Source organism: Brassica rapa, chromosome A05 (genome assembly GCF_000309985.2).
Source record: "Brassica rapa cultivar Chiifu-401-42 chromosome A05, CAAS_Brap_v3.01, whole genome shotgun sequence".
Taxonomy (NCBI): domain Eukaryota; kingdom Viridiplantae; phylum Streptophyta; class Magnoliopsida; order Brassicales; family Brassicaceae; genus Brassica; species Brassica rapa.
In genome coordinates this window covers 17563527-17577355 of record NC_024799.2, presented here as the reverse complement: position 1 = coordinate 17577355, position 13829 = coordinate 17563527, and the positions used below count along the sequence as shown (strand labels likewise).

General features: G+C 32.6%; 2 long non-coding RNA genes across 2 annotated transcripts; one reads left to right on the top strand and one right to left on the bottom strand.

Annotated features, from left to right (window-relative positions):
* The first annotated feature begins 2794 nt into the window (after positions 1–2794).
* Positions 2795–12845, top strand: LOC117133998. Its single transcript, XR_004458101.1, has 2 exons — positions 2795–11491; positions 12587–12845. It is a non-coding gene; the product is annotated as an uncharacterized LOC117133998 (long non-coding RNA).
* Positions 11543–13695, bottom strand: LOC103868904. Its single transcript, XR_004458100.1, has 3 exons — positions 13652–13695; positions 12279–12845; positions 11543–12182 (listed from the first exon to the last, which is right to left on the bottom strand). It is a non-coding gene; the product is annotated as an uncharacterized LOC103868904 (long non-coding RNA).
* Between the last annotated feature and the right edge of the window lie 134 nt (positions 13696–13829).

The window sequence follows — 13829 nt, the reverse complement described above, 5'->3', positions numbered from 1 at the left end:
GCGGGTGGTAGCGGGAAAACCAGTCGCCCCTTTAGTGTCGATCTCAGAAAAAAACAAGTATGCTATCACCTGAATGGATATATACCGAAATTGAGACTACACAGAGTTTGCTAGGCCTCGCCATAGAAATCGATGGTCGTCGTAGAATTGCATTTATGCGGTTTTTTAGAGAAAAAGATAATTTAATGATATATGCTTTGATTTTCAGTTTTTCTTGTTAATAAAAAAAATGAAAGAGAAAATTGCATTCTCGTAATAACTATCAATAAAAAGGAGTTTTGTGTGTTTCAACCTTATTAAGAAGCATGTCCAGATTACTTAGAGTTAATCTAATATTCTCTCTATTTCTGAAAGATCCATATTTTAGAAAACAAAATTGTTTAAAAAGATATTTTTTACATTTTCAATGCATAAATTAATTGCAAATTGTAAACTTCAAAACACATAATTGTTTTTATTAAAATTCTATTGTTAAAAGTTGTGGGAATACATAATTACGAAAAATAATGTATTGGTAACTAAAATCTTATATCTATCTATACCAATAAAGGAGGCTTTTCTCCCTTCTCCTTGCGCCACGTCAGCATGGAGAGAGGGGCATTCGCCGACACGTGTCGCTCAGCCAGTGACCCGCGTCTTTCCCTTCTGTTCGTGTTTCTTTTATGTTTTAATGAGAACTGGGCTTTAAGTTAATTCGTTTGTTTTGGCCTGTGCATTTGGCCCGTTAGACCCAAAGGTGTTTAGGGTTCGTCGTTTCTTTCTTCCAGAAGCGACCTCTCCGATGTAACTCACGAAACCAAACCGTCGCCGAGCTCTGTAACGCCTCCCAATCCATTAATCCTTTCTTTACTCTGAGTTTTCCTCAATTAATCCACTCCACCCATGTTAATCAAACAAAATACCTCTTTGTTTTCAGACCTTGATTTCCATGTTCGATGCCTAAAATCCCTAGAAACCTCTGACCAGGAATGGCTGCCTCATCGACTCTGCTCGCCGGCTTGAAACACCGCCGAAGTTTGGTTGCTGAGATTTTGGGAAGCTCGGAACGATAGTCTCGCTATCAACTCAAAGAGCATGGAAGGATCTCTTGTGCTTGCTTTGATGCTGGACGAGGCATCATCCCCGGTCCACAGGTAACTATCGCTCTCTTTGCTTTGTGTCATTAGATTCATTACATACCAGTCTTTGTGTGATGTTTATTTGTTTTTTTTTGTCCGCATATTATTAAAGGAACATACTACTAGACTCTTGATGGAACTTGCATAGCTAAAGCTCTTGAAAAGGCTAAGCCCCACGAAGTTGGAATCTTTGTTGTTGGTACTGAGAAAGGTATGCAAATAGATTCTTGGCAACTACTAATGGAAAAAGAGGGCGAATGAGTTTTAGAGAAAGTTATGTGTTTTGTTGTTGTGTGAGCAGGTAGCTTGGTGAAGGAGATTATTGAAGTCGTCTTGCAAGAACCATGAGGAGTTTAACTGGAGCAAGAGTTCCTTATGCTTTGAATTTCTTGATGTTAACAGAATATCCTCATTACATCCAGCAGTCTCAGTGTCCCACTTCAAGATTCACTTATCCGAAGGCTTTAGCTTCAAAAACCTACGTGGTATGGTCCACCAAAGGTTGTTCTTTTTATATGATTGGAACTTGGCTTGAACTATAAAATATCCTTGCTTCTACGAGTATATCCAATTTTAATCATATCAACTTATTTTTTTTGGCTTCAGGGTACCTCCTTAGCAGGGCCTTGGATGGAAGACAAACGTATATCTTCCTGGTGGCTGGTGGACTTAGGCGAACATCACCAGGTCTCCTCCATTACTTCTATTCCGATCACATCATTTTTTTCGTAAAGACACATGTAGTCCAGGAACTTCATGCTGAGTAGCAGAAAAGTTAGTTCGTGTTTAGTTTGATAGCCAAGAACCTAACCAGCTGCGTATTGTGGGATGCAGCTTATGTTCAAATACTACATTTTCAGACGATGGGTTAGAGCATACGTAAGTCCTGGAAGTTTCACATATCTTATCTATATGTTTGAGCCTAGACTTTGTCTTATTAAGACAAGCACCTTAGGAAGATTATGTGTGTCTTGATGGGCATGAAGGGATCAGTGGATGGGAAAACATGGACGAACTTGAGAACTCTACGGTTACTTGGAACTCTATGGTTACTTCCGTTGAAAATTACACTGCAATGAAATGGCCTGTTGACTGTCTCCACTACACATGTGTGCCTTTCAATTACCATATCTAGACACAGTGAATGAATTTTCCAAGTATGGATTTTTTCCTTCTATCTCTGGTGCTCAGTGAAATGTCTTTGTAATCTTACTTATACATGACATGGTGTGTTTCCAAGCAGGAGACAACAATTGATAGTGCAGGTGGTAGCAGATGAAAGCGATATGGAAGGTGTTCACCAGCTTGCTCGAGGATATTGAACTGATTTTGATAGCTTTTTCAAAAAAAAATCAAATGAGATTTTAGAATATAGTTTTCTTCTTCGTATAAATCAAAACACTATACGAACTCCTGGTATGAATCACTTCAATGTCATTTTTTTATTATTTTTTTCCTGGCTTGGTAACTGAGAAACCTATTGGACCAAAGATTTATATTAAAAAAAATAGAAGTTATCATTTATTAGATATTTCCTATGGAAAACACAGACATCTTCAGAAAATGAATGTACAATAACATCTTCAGAAAATGAATGTACAAACTCAGCTTCTCATCGACAAATTACTTCACAAGCAAACACAAGCAGCTCGAATAAAAATTGAATTTTAAAACTCTTCCTTCTTACATAACAAACTAGAAAGGACGTGATTTCGGAAAACGAAAAATGGAGCCACCAAATTTATTCGAACGAGAACCTATATTCTGGTTTCTTGATGATCAAGCAAATAAATTGTCTATCAATTTGACCCAGTCGTCTCAAACACATTAAAAAGTAACATAATCCATTTGTAAGGAATTATACTCAATCGCCATTTAAGTGAAATGCATAATGTCCACAAAGAAACCGTTTCATCCTAAACGGATCCTCTATAAAAACGTCTGGTTTATCAATGTATTGATTGATTTGATTGGAAGTCAACCTTAATGCTTAACTTAAAGAAGAGACATAAATATTACAGCAACTTACTGACATAAGATAGATTTCATTACACAAATACGAAATATGGTCAACCATTAATCTAAAACATTACACCAAAAATTACTAAATACAACAACATATGTGTCAAAAAAAACCCCACGTTAACAGACAAGAAAAAATGAGTCAAAACAAAAAATAGTTACATGGAAATCAAGGTCTGCGAACATACTAAACTAACAAAATAACTACGGCGTAAAATACATTCACATGAGTTCGCCCTATCACTCCTTCATCAGTCACCCCAAATCGCCTATAATCTAAGCTCCAAAATCCACATGCAATTCGCTCCTACATTAAGGAAAATTATAATAATTACCACTAACCATTAATACAACAGCCATAACTGAAGCAAAACAAAAGAAAATGTATAAGATATAAATGCTTACTCTTCTTCGCCACATGCTATTTGTCTTTTTTACTACACACTCAAAGAGCGAGAACCTATCATTTTCTCCTCGGCATATCTAACCATGACAACCATACGACTATAAAACTATGGAAGTACACATCTATTGACTTAAAATAAACCTATAATTAGCCCATTATAGTAAAATTACAATTCAAAATCAGCAACAAAACAATATGAAGACCAACGTTGAAAATTTAGAAACAAAAACCTCCCTTTTCTACTAAGATACTTTTGAAGATATTGTTCATTAATTGCATAATGCAATCTCTCCTAAACAAATTACTAATTTACTATTTAGTAGAAACAACTATATATCCTAATGAACAATGGAAAGAAAGAATCCCTAATAACTACAAAACACAATAACATAATCTACGTTTGCTAGAAACCGTATTGATCATCAAATGTAACATCTTCCAACAACATCATATGAAGCAGCTAAAAGAACATACACACACGATGTAAGAGCTTATCCAGAGATACTGGTTATTCCATGATTAAAAACATTTTGGACTCATTAGAGAATAAAATATATGAACCCGGCGCGTAGCGCCGGAATACCACTAATATATATATATATAAAGTAGAGTTGTGCTCTGCATACAGCCCTCCACCTCATCATCCTTTTTGTGACACATGTCCACTCTCATTTACGTTGTTTGCTTCATTGATTTAACAGATCTCAGTTTGTAGGGTCTAAGTAAAACAACCCTTTTATAGTCTTCGTTTGTTTCTCTTCAAATAAAGCCCATCAAATGATACCCTTTCTTCTCTCTAATCGACATTATTATCTAACCTGCAACCTAACGATCCCATTCCACTTCCCCCGATGAAATAACCTCCATAGTTATGGCATTCAATCAACAAAACCCGTTAATCCCACTATCATCTCTTCATTGTACCTTTAATCCATTGTTCTTAAACTTTTTCCAGTGTATACAAAGCTACAACAATGGTGAATTCTTCACCCTGCTTTGCAATCTGAACTGTTCCAAAGAGGAACAAAGGAAGCAGGAAGGTTCGAGAACACAAGTAAATGACTAGATCCATCGCACCCTCCCACTACTAACACTGTTTATAATTGTAAAACATAATTTGATATTTATGATGTTGGTGCAGTAGCAGAAACAAATGAGGAGAAGCAGACAACAACTCTAATATATCCTGGAGTAGGATTTTATCTTCTAGGCCAACACTCCGCTGAGAGGAATCAAGAAGCTAGTGTTTACGTTGGGAATCTCGGCCCCCAGGTTCTTTTCCTTTCTTTCTCTCTCGCACGAACCTTAAATTTCAGATTGGTTCGGGAGATTTTCTATGTGTTTCTCAGTTTCTCTTATCTGTGAATCGTAGCTATCTGAAGAATTTCTTTGGGAATTGTTAGTACAAGCATGCCATGTTGGTAAGTTGAACGCTTTGATTCATATGAACAATCTTCGCTAAGTTTCTTCTTCTGTATCTTATGGTTTTTGGTTATACTTAGTAGAACTGGTCTTTCTCTGACATTATGCTCCTTTTTTTGTTTTTAGATTTTATCAATTAATGTCTATGTTCCCAAAGATAGGATGACAAATCTTCATCAAGGTTATGGATTCATTGAGTTCCTTAGTGAGGAAGATGCTTGCTATGTAAGTCTTTCTCTTTTCCAAGAGTTTTAACTTCTTCCTATACACAATAGTAAACTTTTCTTTCCATGTGCAGACAATTAAGCTAGAGCTTGAAGCTTTGATATATATATTAGGATTAAGAGTGATACAGAGGAGGCTAAGAATGATCTGCGATGACCTTTCATTCAGATAGGGAGTTGGTACCGGATGGGTTCAAGACAGTCGAGTATGATGGGTTCGTCTCAAGTTATCAGAGACAGCTCTATCCATGTTCTTCCATGTGTTCTAATCATTGCTCTTGGTCATATTCCATTCAGTTTCACTGTAAGAAGAAAACTCCCAACCTTTTCAACTTTTTTCTTTTCCATTTGTAGAAAGTTGTGACTGATTTGTATCTTTTGGGTCCAATGTGGTTATTCTTCTTCAACATTAGTTGCAATCCTATGGATCTCGGTTCAAATGTATCTGAGGTACTTAACCAATCCATTGTTCTTAAACCTTTTTTTCCAGTGTTTAACCATATATATATACTTTTTCAGTGGCCTCTCCAATTCCCGTAGAATTATTTAGATATTCTGTGATTTGTTGTTTGAAATTAAGTTCAATGTTTAAACTTGTGTGCATCTTTAGGGATCGTATTTAGGAATGTGATTAGCCAGTTGTAGCAGCAATGATACATCATCTGCCCTTGGAGATCCAGAGAAGAAGAAGCTTTACGAAGCGAAATTGTGGGTGAAGCCATGGTTGAACTTCAAGGAGCTGCAGAATTCAAGCTTGATGGTGATGATACCCCTACCAGTACTCCCTTTGATTTTGGATGCAAAAGGTATGAATACAGAATACAGAAGTTACATATATGTATGCAACAGAAAGATAAATCTTAAGTTTCAGGATGGAGGAAATTTTCAGGAGATGGTTTAGAAGACACCTCTCAGTTCAAGGCAATATATTTTGGCTTCTCAGATTACAATGACCATCTACCATCAACTCTCCAATTATAGCCAGAAATTAATATGAATGTTCTGTATGCAACGTTGATCAGAGGGTTCCATCAATGTGAAAAGTCTGAACACTTTTTGAGACCTGTTTAAGGAAGGTTCTATTTACTCAATAAGTGGATTTGACGTAGCACGGAGCACCACCACCTTGATAAATACTTGAGAAGATGTTGCGGTATTCATTGACTCAACTCATCCGGATATTACAATACTTGAGAAGATGTTTATATTCTGCAACCACGAAAACTACTTCCGTTGGCAAATATCAACACCCACCTACCCGGTTAGTCTCACATCCTCTGTATGTTAACCTCTGCTTTCAAGCATATCAATATTGATGACTATGTTTTTCTTGCCAAGACATTACTGGTGAGTTGTGCGTCATCAGGAATTCAGGATCACATTGAACGAAGAAACACGTACGACACAACATACAATGCAACCATTCGCCTTGACAGGTGCTTTTCCACAGTTATGTGTAACATTACGCATTTATGAATAACGTAATTCCACGCACATGGATTTTTCTGTTTGTCTTCAGGTCTTTCACGAGCTAGCCATCGCGTTTCAGAAAAAAAAGACAGTTCTATTGCTGCTCCTAATGTAGTTGTAGCCACTAGCGTTAACCCAAAAATCGTTGGTGGTGATTCTTCTTCTACCACTACTGAATCGTAACAATGGCAACCATTATGAGACTGTGAAAAACTGTAAATGCGAGTTCCATAAACCACATCACTGATACAATTCTTCTGCAGCCCGGTTATTTTTGACTGCCACCTCTTGCACCCATTTTTACTTTGATACACAGACTACAACAATTTAAAGAAAATGATGATCGTGAGAATGTTCATCTATACGGCATACTGATGCTGGACCAAAAGGCCCACCCATACTTTCGTAAGGTTGTAAGACATCCACCTGTATAGACCTGAATATGTATTATAGGACAACGTTCACCTTAAACAACTCATTGTCTTTACATTCTATTTCTTGAGAGGTCGAAGTTGATGAATTTTTTCACCACCACGATCTGATTAGAAGTAACATTCAGAACAGACACATCGTCAACGACGGGTTATTGACATCCACAAGAGAACTTTTTTAGCACATAATTTAACTGAGAATAATCTGAAACATTATATACACTATTTCAGATAAAAGAAGAATATCTAATAAATAAATAAAACTATTTATATAATAATTTATAATAAAGTTACCTCAATATAAAATATCAGATTATTTTTATAAGATAATATAAAAATAAATATCAGAAGTTATTTTCATAATATAATAGAAAAATCAATATCAGAAGTTATATTTATAATATAATAACATTTTAATAATGAGTACATATATTTCTAAAAGAAGTATTATATTTGTATGGTTCTAGGAAATGTTTTTACAAAAAATACGAGGAACCAATTCCTCTTTTTCATATTATTTAAACATAATAAGTTTGAAATACAATATTTAAAATATAAAAAAATCAATAAATCCAAAATATAAACAGAGATAATAGTTTGTTATGTTTGTGTTGAATATCAACTGTAATATATTAATTTATTTTTATTCACTATATAATAAATATTGAAAAATGTAAAACAACTAAACTTTTTTAGTGGTGAGAAAAACCTATGCCCTTTTAACAAGATCAACAAATACAGATGGTTAAAATTATTATCAGTTGGATAAATTAAATATTAGAATATTAAAATTAATAAAAAAAAATGTTACTTTTCTTTTATTCACTTGTCCGTAGGTTTATGGTTTAGGAACTTTGGTATAGAAACTCTTGATATGACTTTTACTCTTTTAAGGTTGCAAAATGATTCATTTGTATCTTTTTATCTTCGCTTATAAATAATATTGATAACAGTCTAACATAAAACAAACAATCAATTCATTACAAACCATTGACTCAAAAGACCAAACGCTTCTGAATTAAATTGTCCTTTAACCAAAATGTTACAAGAAATTAAGAAAATCGATAATTTAAACTCACCATCTATAAAAAAAATATAGCTATAACATCTTATACTTCTTAAAACTTTGAACTCATACAAATAACCAAAGAATGAATGACGAACCACTTTTATCTTATGAGTTCTCACACCAAACAAGATCTTAAGGAGCAAATCCACGGCGCACACTCAAAGTCTACATCAACAGGCCCAACACACAATAATCTATCATTGATTTCGAACTACCATCTATCACAGACCATCAAGATAATTTTAATGACTCAAAAAGTGAGGGCATAGAATTTATGATAACATACCATGAAATCGAACACCAACACACTTCAAGTCTATATCAACAGATCCAACACACAACAATCTATTATTAATTTCCAGCTACCACCTATCACCGACTATCAAGGTAATTTTAATGACTCCACAACTGATGGCATGGAATTCATGTTAACATACCATGAAATCGAGCAACCCGACTCAACCCTGCTTATTCAAGAAACAACCCAATACGTGATGAAATTACTAACAGATGAAGAGAATAACGTAACTGATGATCTTCAAGTTACTCTTACCATCACAGACTACAACCAAAACGCGACCGCAAGACCTGACGTCAACCTTATCATCACCGATCTTGACGCAACTAATAGGCCTCCAACTACAGAAAAAGAAAACGATACATGCACGGTATAGTTCAGAAATTACAACAATGGAACTATCTATGCTCTTTTACGCCGTACTTTCTATTTATGTTGCATTGATCAATGGCTTCGTACAAATGTAAGATTTCCCATATGTAGGGAAAGTCATATGTGATTCAGCATTATTACAATTTATATGGGGGTTTCTTATGTTCTAATTTTCAGTTTTATTTACATACTGCTTTTGATTTTCGTTTAAATTTTTAAACAATATAACATATAAATATTTTTCTTCATTTCCTAATATGTTCCATTACCAGAATTAGTTTTTTTTTAAACCAAAAATCAGATAAAAACATATATGAACAAAACTTCATTACACATGTTTAAATTCAGATTAGTCACTAAAATAAAATTCCAAATGATGTTTCTTCTATATACTATCCACATGGTACTTAACAGTATAAGTATGTTCTCTAAATAAAACATCAACTTTACTTTATATTTAAATTCCAACTAAATTAACTTTGTTACGACTATCGGCTTTTTATTATACTTTTATTGAATCTATTAGTTACAATCACTGATGCTATTTCACTTTGAACTAAGTAACTTTTTAAAAAAAAGTAATACACTAGGATCGCTAACCAGTATATTTTCATTTTCATATTTTTGAACATTTTTTTTACTAAGACCATAAAATGAATTGTAAATTCATGTAAGAATAAAACATACGAATCCGGTGCGTAGCGCCGTAATAACACTAGTATAATATATGTTCTTAATAAGTGTGAAAATCTTAAAACATACATCTTTTTAAAACAGAAGAAGTAACTAAATAAGAAATAAAAGTCAATAATAATTTTCTCTCTTTTTATTCTTTTGATTTATTTACCGTTAATGCAGCACTCATATGTAAAATAGTTTTTAATCGAAAAAAATTTATATTCATTAAAGAAAACAAAATCACAACTCCAAAACCGACTGCCTCTATGACTTGTGTAGTCAACGCTTGTGAAGTCATTGATGACATCTCCAACCATGATACTAAATTTGGTGTTGAAATTACACCAAATTTGGTGTTTTGATGTCATACATTTTTTTTTTCATATCTAACCATAACACCAAATATTACACAAAAATTAATATTATATATTATTTTATGTTTTCAGCTTTAGTAATTTTTATATTTTTATTATTTGTAACTGCTAAATAAAATTATTTGACCACACTTAAATATGTTTGTTTAATTATTTTGTAATTTTATGTTTATAATATTTATTTACATTTATGTTTTTAGTTTAAAAATATTATACTTTTATGTATTTTATTTATTATAAAATATTGTATAAAAAATACAAACTATTAATTTTTAAAAGCACATAAAAATAATATATTTCTTTTAATAAAATTCGTATTAGTTAGTAATACAAGTTTAACTATATTATAAAATAAAATAAAAATGTTATTTTAATGTTTGGTGAATTTAATAGTACTAATTAAAATTTCATATTGCTAAAATAAAATATAAAAGTTCTATGATGTTTTATTTTTTTACAATATAAAATAAATGTTAGGGGGTGTTATTGGTTCATATATTTTAACGGATTTGAAAATACAAGTCAAATCTAGTGTTATTGGTTATGTGATTTTAAAATCTATATTCAAATTCATTGTTATTGGTTATATGATTTTAAAATCTATATTCAAATCAATTGTTATTGGTTTTATGATTTTAAAATAGATTTTAAAATCAGGTGTTATTCAATAATAGTAATTTGTTTGAAGATTTGATTTAAAATTAGATTTGAATGGATTTATGAATGATTTTAAGTTAAAAATACAAAGGAGCAAATATTGAGTTGAACCTTGATATTTTGACAAATCTGTATTATTGTACGTAGCTGCTCCTGTTTTAAATCTTGCTTCTTAAAGCAGTTAATCAGTGTCTATCTTTAATCATTGAACTTATGATTATCAGGACATAAACGAACTGATATAGAGAGTTTATTTGAACAATGTTAGCCGCAGCCAGTTACAAAGACGTTTGTTTTCTGTGTCCATGTAAAGCTAATGAGAACTTAAATGCTACAGTATGGTCCCTTCTATGCATCACATGGCTTTAACAGTTTCTTGTCTGGAACATCCCACATACCCAATCTTTATCCCTTTAGGGTTAGTCTATTTTGTATATACAGAGTGGAGGTTAATTCACTTTCATACGAAGATACAACTTGTATATAATGAGGTAAACAGTGATATAAGAAGTTGTAGGCACTATCTGGGATATTAACATGTTATCATTATGGTATCTCTACTTAACTATTTGGCTGATTTATGATAATCCAGTTATTTTGATTTTGAAATCTATATCATTGATTCTGAAATCTAATTATTTGACTTTAAAATCTATGTATTTATCAAAAATTTCTAAATCCAAGAAAGAATCCTAAATTCATTAAAATACTACAACCAATAACCTCCACTTAATAATCATTTAGTGATTCTTACTTTAAAAATAAAATAAAATATTTTAATTATGTAAAAATAATTTAAAATACAACAATACAGTATATTTGTGTTTAGTTACAAATATGAACTAATTAATAATAATGATTGAATTGTATTATAAAATGAAACATAGTAAAATATGTATATTAAATATTTGGTGTGACGAATAAAGGCGTCAAAATGGGATAATCCATGAGTTGTTTATAGCATGAGTCACATTCTGAATTTGTCTTACATTCAGAGACACATTCAACATTTGATGCACTTTTCTTTGGCATTTGCTATTTGATCAGACAATAATGCCCTTGATGAGAGCTTTGTTATTAATTTCAGCCTCATTTATTTATTTGTTTTTATCTCAAATATTAATAAATATAAATAAATAAATTTGATGTAATAAATTTTAATTTTTCATCATTTACATTTTGACATCCATTTATATATACTTTAGAAATTTTAAAATAAAAACATAGAAAATGTTTTTATAATTAAAATATTATAGATAGTATTAGATGAATAAGTCATTTACAAAAAAAATATAAATGAATGAATTGTGGACAACGAAAATGTGGACATAATTTTATAAAAATGAGGATAAAATTTCATCAAATATATGAATTTATAGTTTGTGTTCGATGTAGGAAAGGTAAGAAAGATAATCTTCTTTGTCGATAGAATCTCTCAGGTTGAAGCCACCCACTAGTTCCTAGAGATCTGTTCAAACATCCACACATTCCCAGAGATCTGTTCAACCATCCACGCTCCAGCTATCCACACACCACTTATTCATGCAACCCCCATCCACAAGCTATCCGTCCACATGTTTTGCAGATCTGGAATATGAAATCGTAACTTTGCAGATCTGGATTTTGAAATCCACAACAACACTAAGAAACCAACAAAACGGGAATCGATTAAAAAGATTTAAAAGATCAGACAAATTCGGAGAATCTAGGATTTAGAAGATCAGAAGGTTAAACTACCTTCTTCCTTTTCTACATCTTTTCATTTTTTTTACAAGCTGTAGTCTTTCAGTTTGCTTTTTTTTTTTCCTTTTGTAGGAGAGAAAAAAAGAAGTGATAGAATCATTGGAAGATGAAATTTGAATAAAGTTAATTTGAAAGAATGAGAGAGACAAAAAAGTAAAAAAATGTTAATGTACATAATTTTTTAATTAGTGAGTTTTTGGTCTTTTTAACACTAGAAAGTGTTTTACGAGCACATTGTGTTTTGCAGTGTAATTGATAAGATAAAATGTGCCTCCAAATGTAAAAAAATTAATAATCCATAGCTTTAAAGTCTTTGTGAAAGGCGTTCCTTTTTTAACTTACCATGGTAGAAACATTCCAACACTTTAGAAACAGATGAAACGAAACCATACGAAAGGGATCAAGCACAACAACTTTGTCACCGTACTTATCCGCAGATGATCTCCATATATCAGGAACAGCCTTCCATTCATTAGATCTCAAATCAGTAGCAGCATCATCCCCTGGTATTGATGAGCGTTCTAAGAACGGTGAACAACGCCTTAGCTCCTTCTCCCGAACCTGTGAGAATAATACACAGATTATGATGTTACAGATTCATTCAAAAAAGCTGATAACACTGGGAACAACCGAACTAAGACAAGTCAAGAATTCAGGGATCAAGCTCTGGTGAACAAAAAGCGATATAGCTGTCGTTAGACCTAAATTAGTCTGGTTTAGTGCAACCTATAAAGTTGACAACCCAAAAGTCAACCCTCAGAAAGACAAACGCATACAACAATCTTAGCAAACCAATAAGGCCAACAAAAGATCATACGTACATCCTTTCTATCACCCTTTAGCACACATAAGAACTTAAATAAATCTAAGCAAGTCTCGTGAGTATTTCTCCAAGACTCCAACCAAACTAAAGTCCAAAAGCTACAAATCTCAGATTCGCTTTGCAAGAGCAGCTACAAAAACTTTGAAGAGACGTTGTAACGATTTAAAGAGTCAAGTGTACTTGCCTTAATAAACGAGAGCTGAGCCATAATCAAAACCAAACACAGAATCAACCCAAAAACCATAAGAATGACCAAACAAAAACACCCAAAATCAAACCAAACACGGAAGCAAACAACACAGATCTGTACGTTCAACAAGTAGATCAAACGATGAGCACCTAAAAGAAATGAAGCAATCAGATTAAGATATCAAGCTTCGATTGATCTGAGATATCTTAGAGTCAATGGAGTCTCTTCTAAACTAACGAGTTCCTCGATAGATCAAAGCAAACCAGAAAATACACTTCAATCGATCATAAATCAACAAAATCAATGACCCAAAAGGCTAAATTGAAGAAAAATAGACTTTTGACTCTCCCTCACAACGAAGGTGACGTTGGGTTGGATTGGATAATCCATAAACCCATTTTGATCCAAACCAATATTATTCCAACTCACTAAACTCATTAACCCATAAAAACCATTAATCCATTAACATCCAAATTATTGATTCATTAAAACCATGGGTTGGTTTGGTTTGGATCAATCCATTCATTTAGAC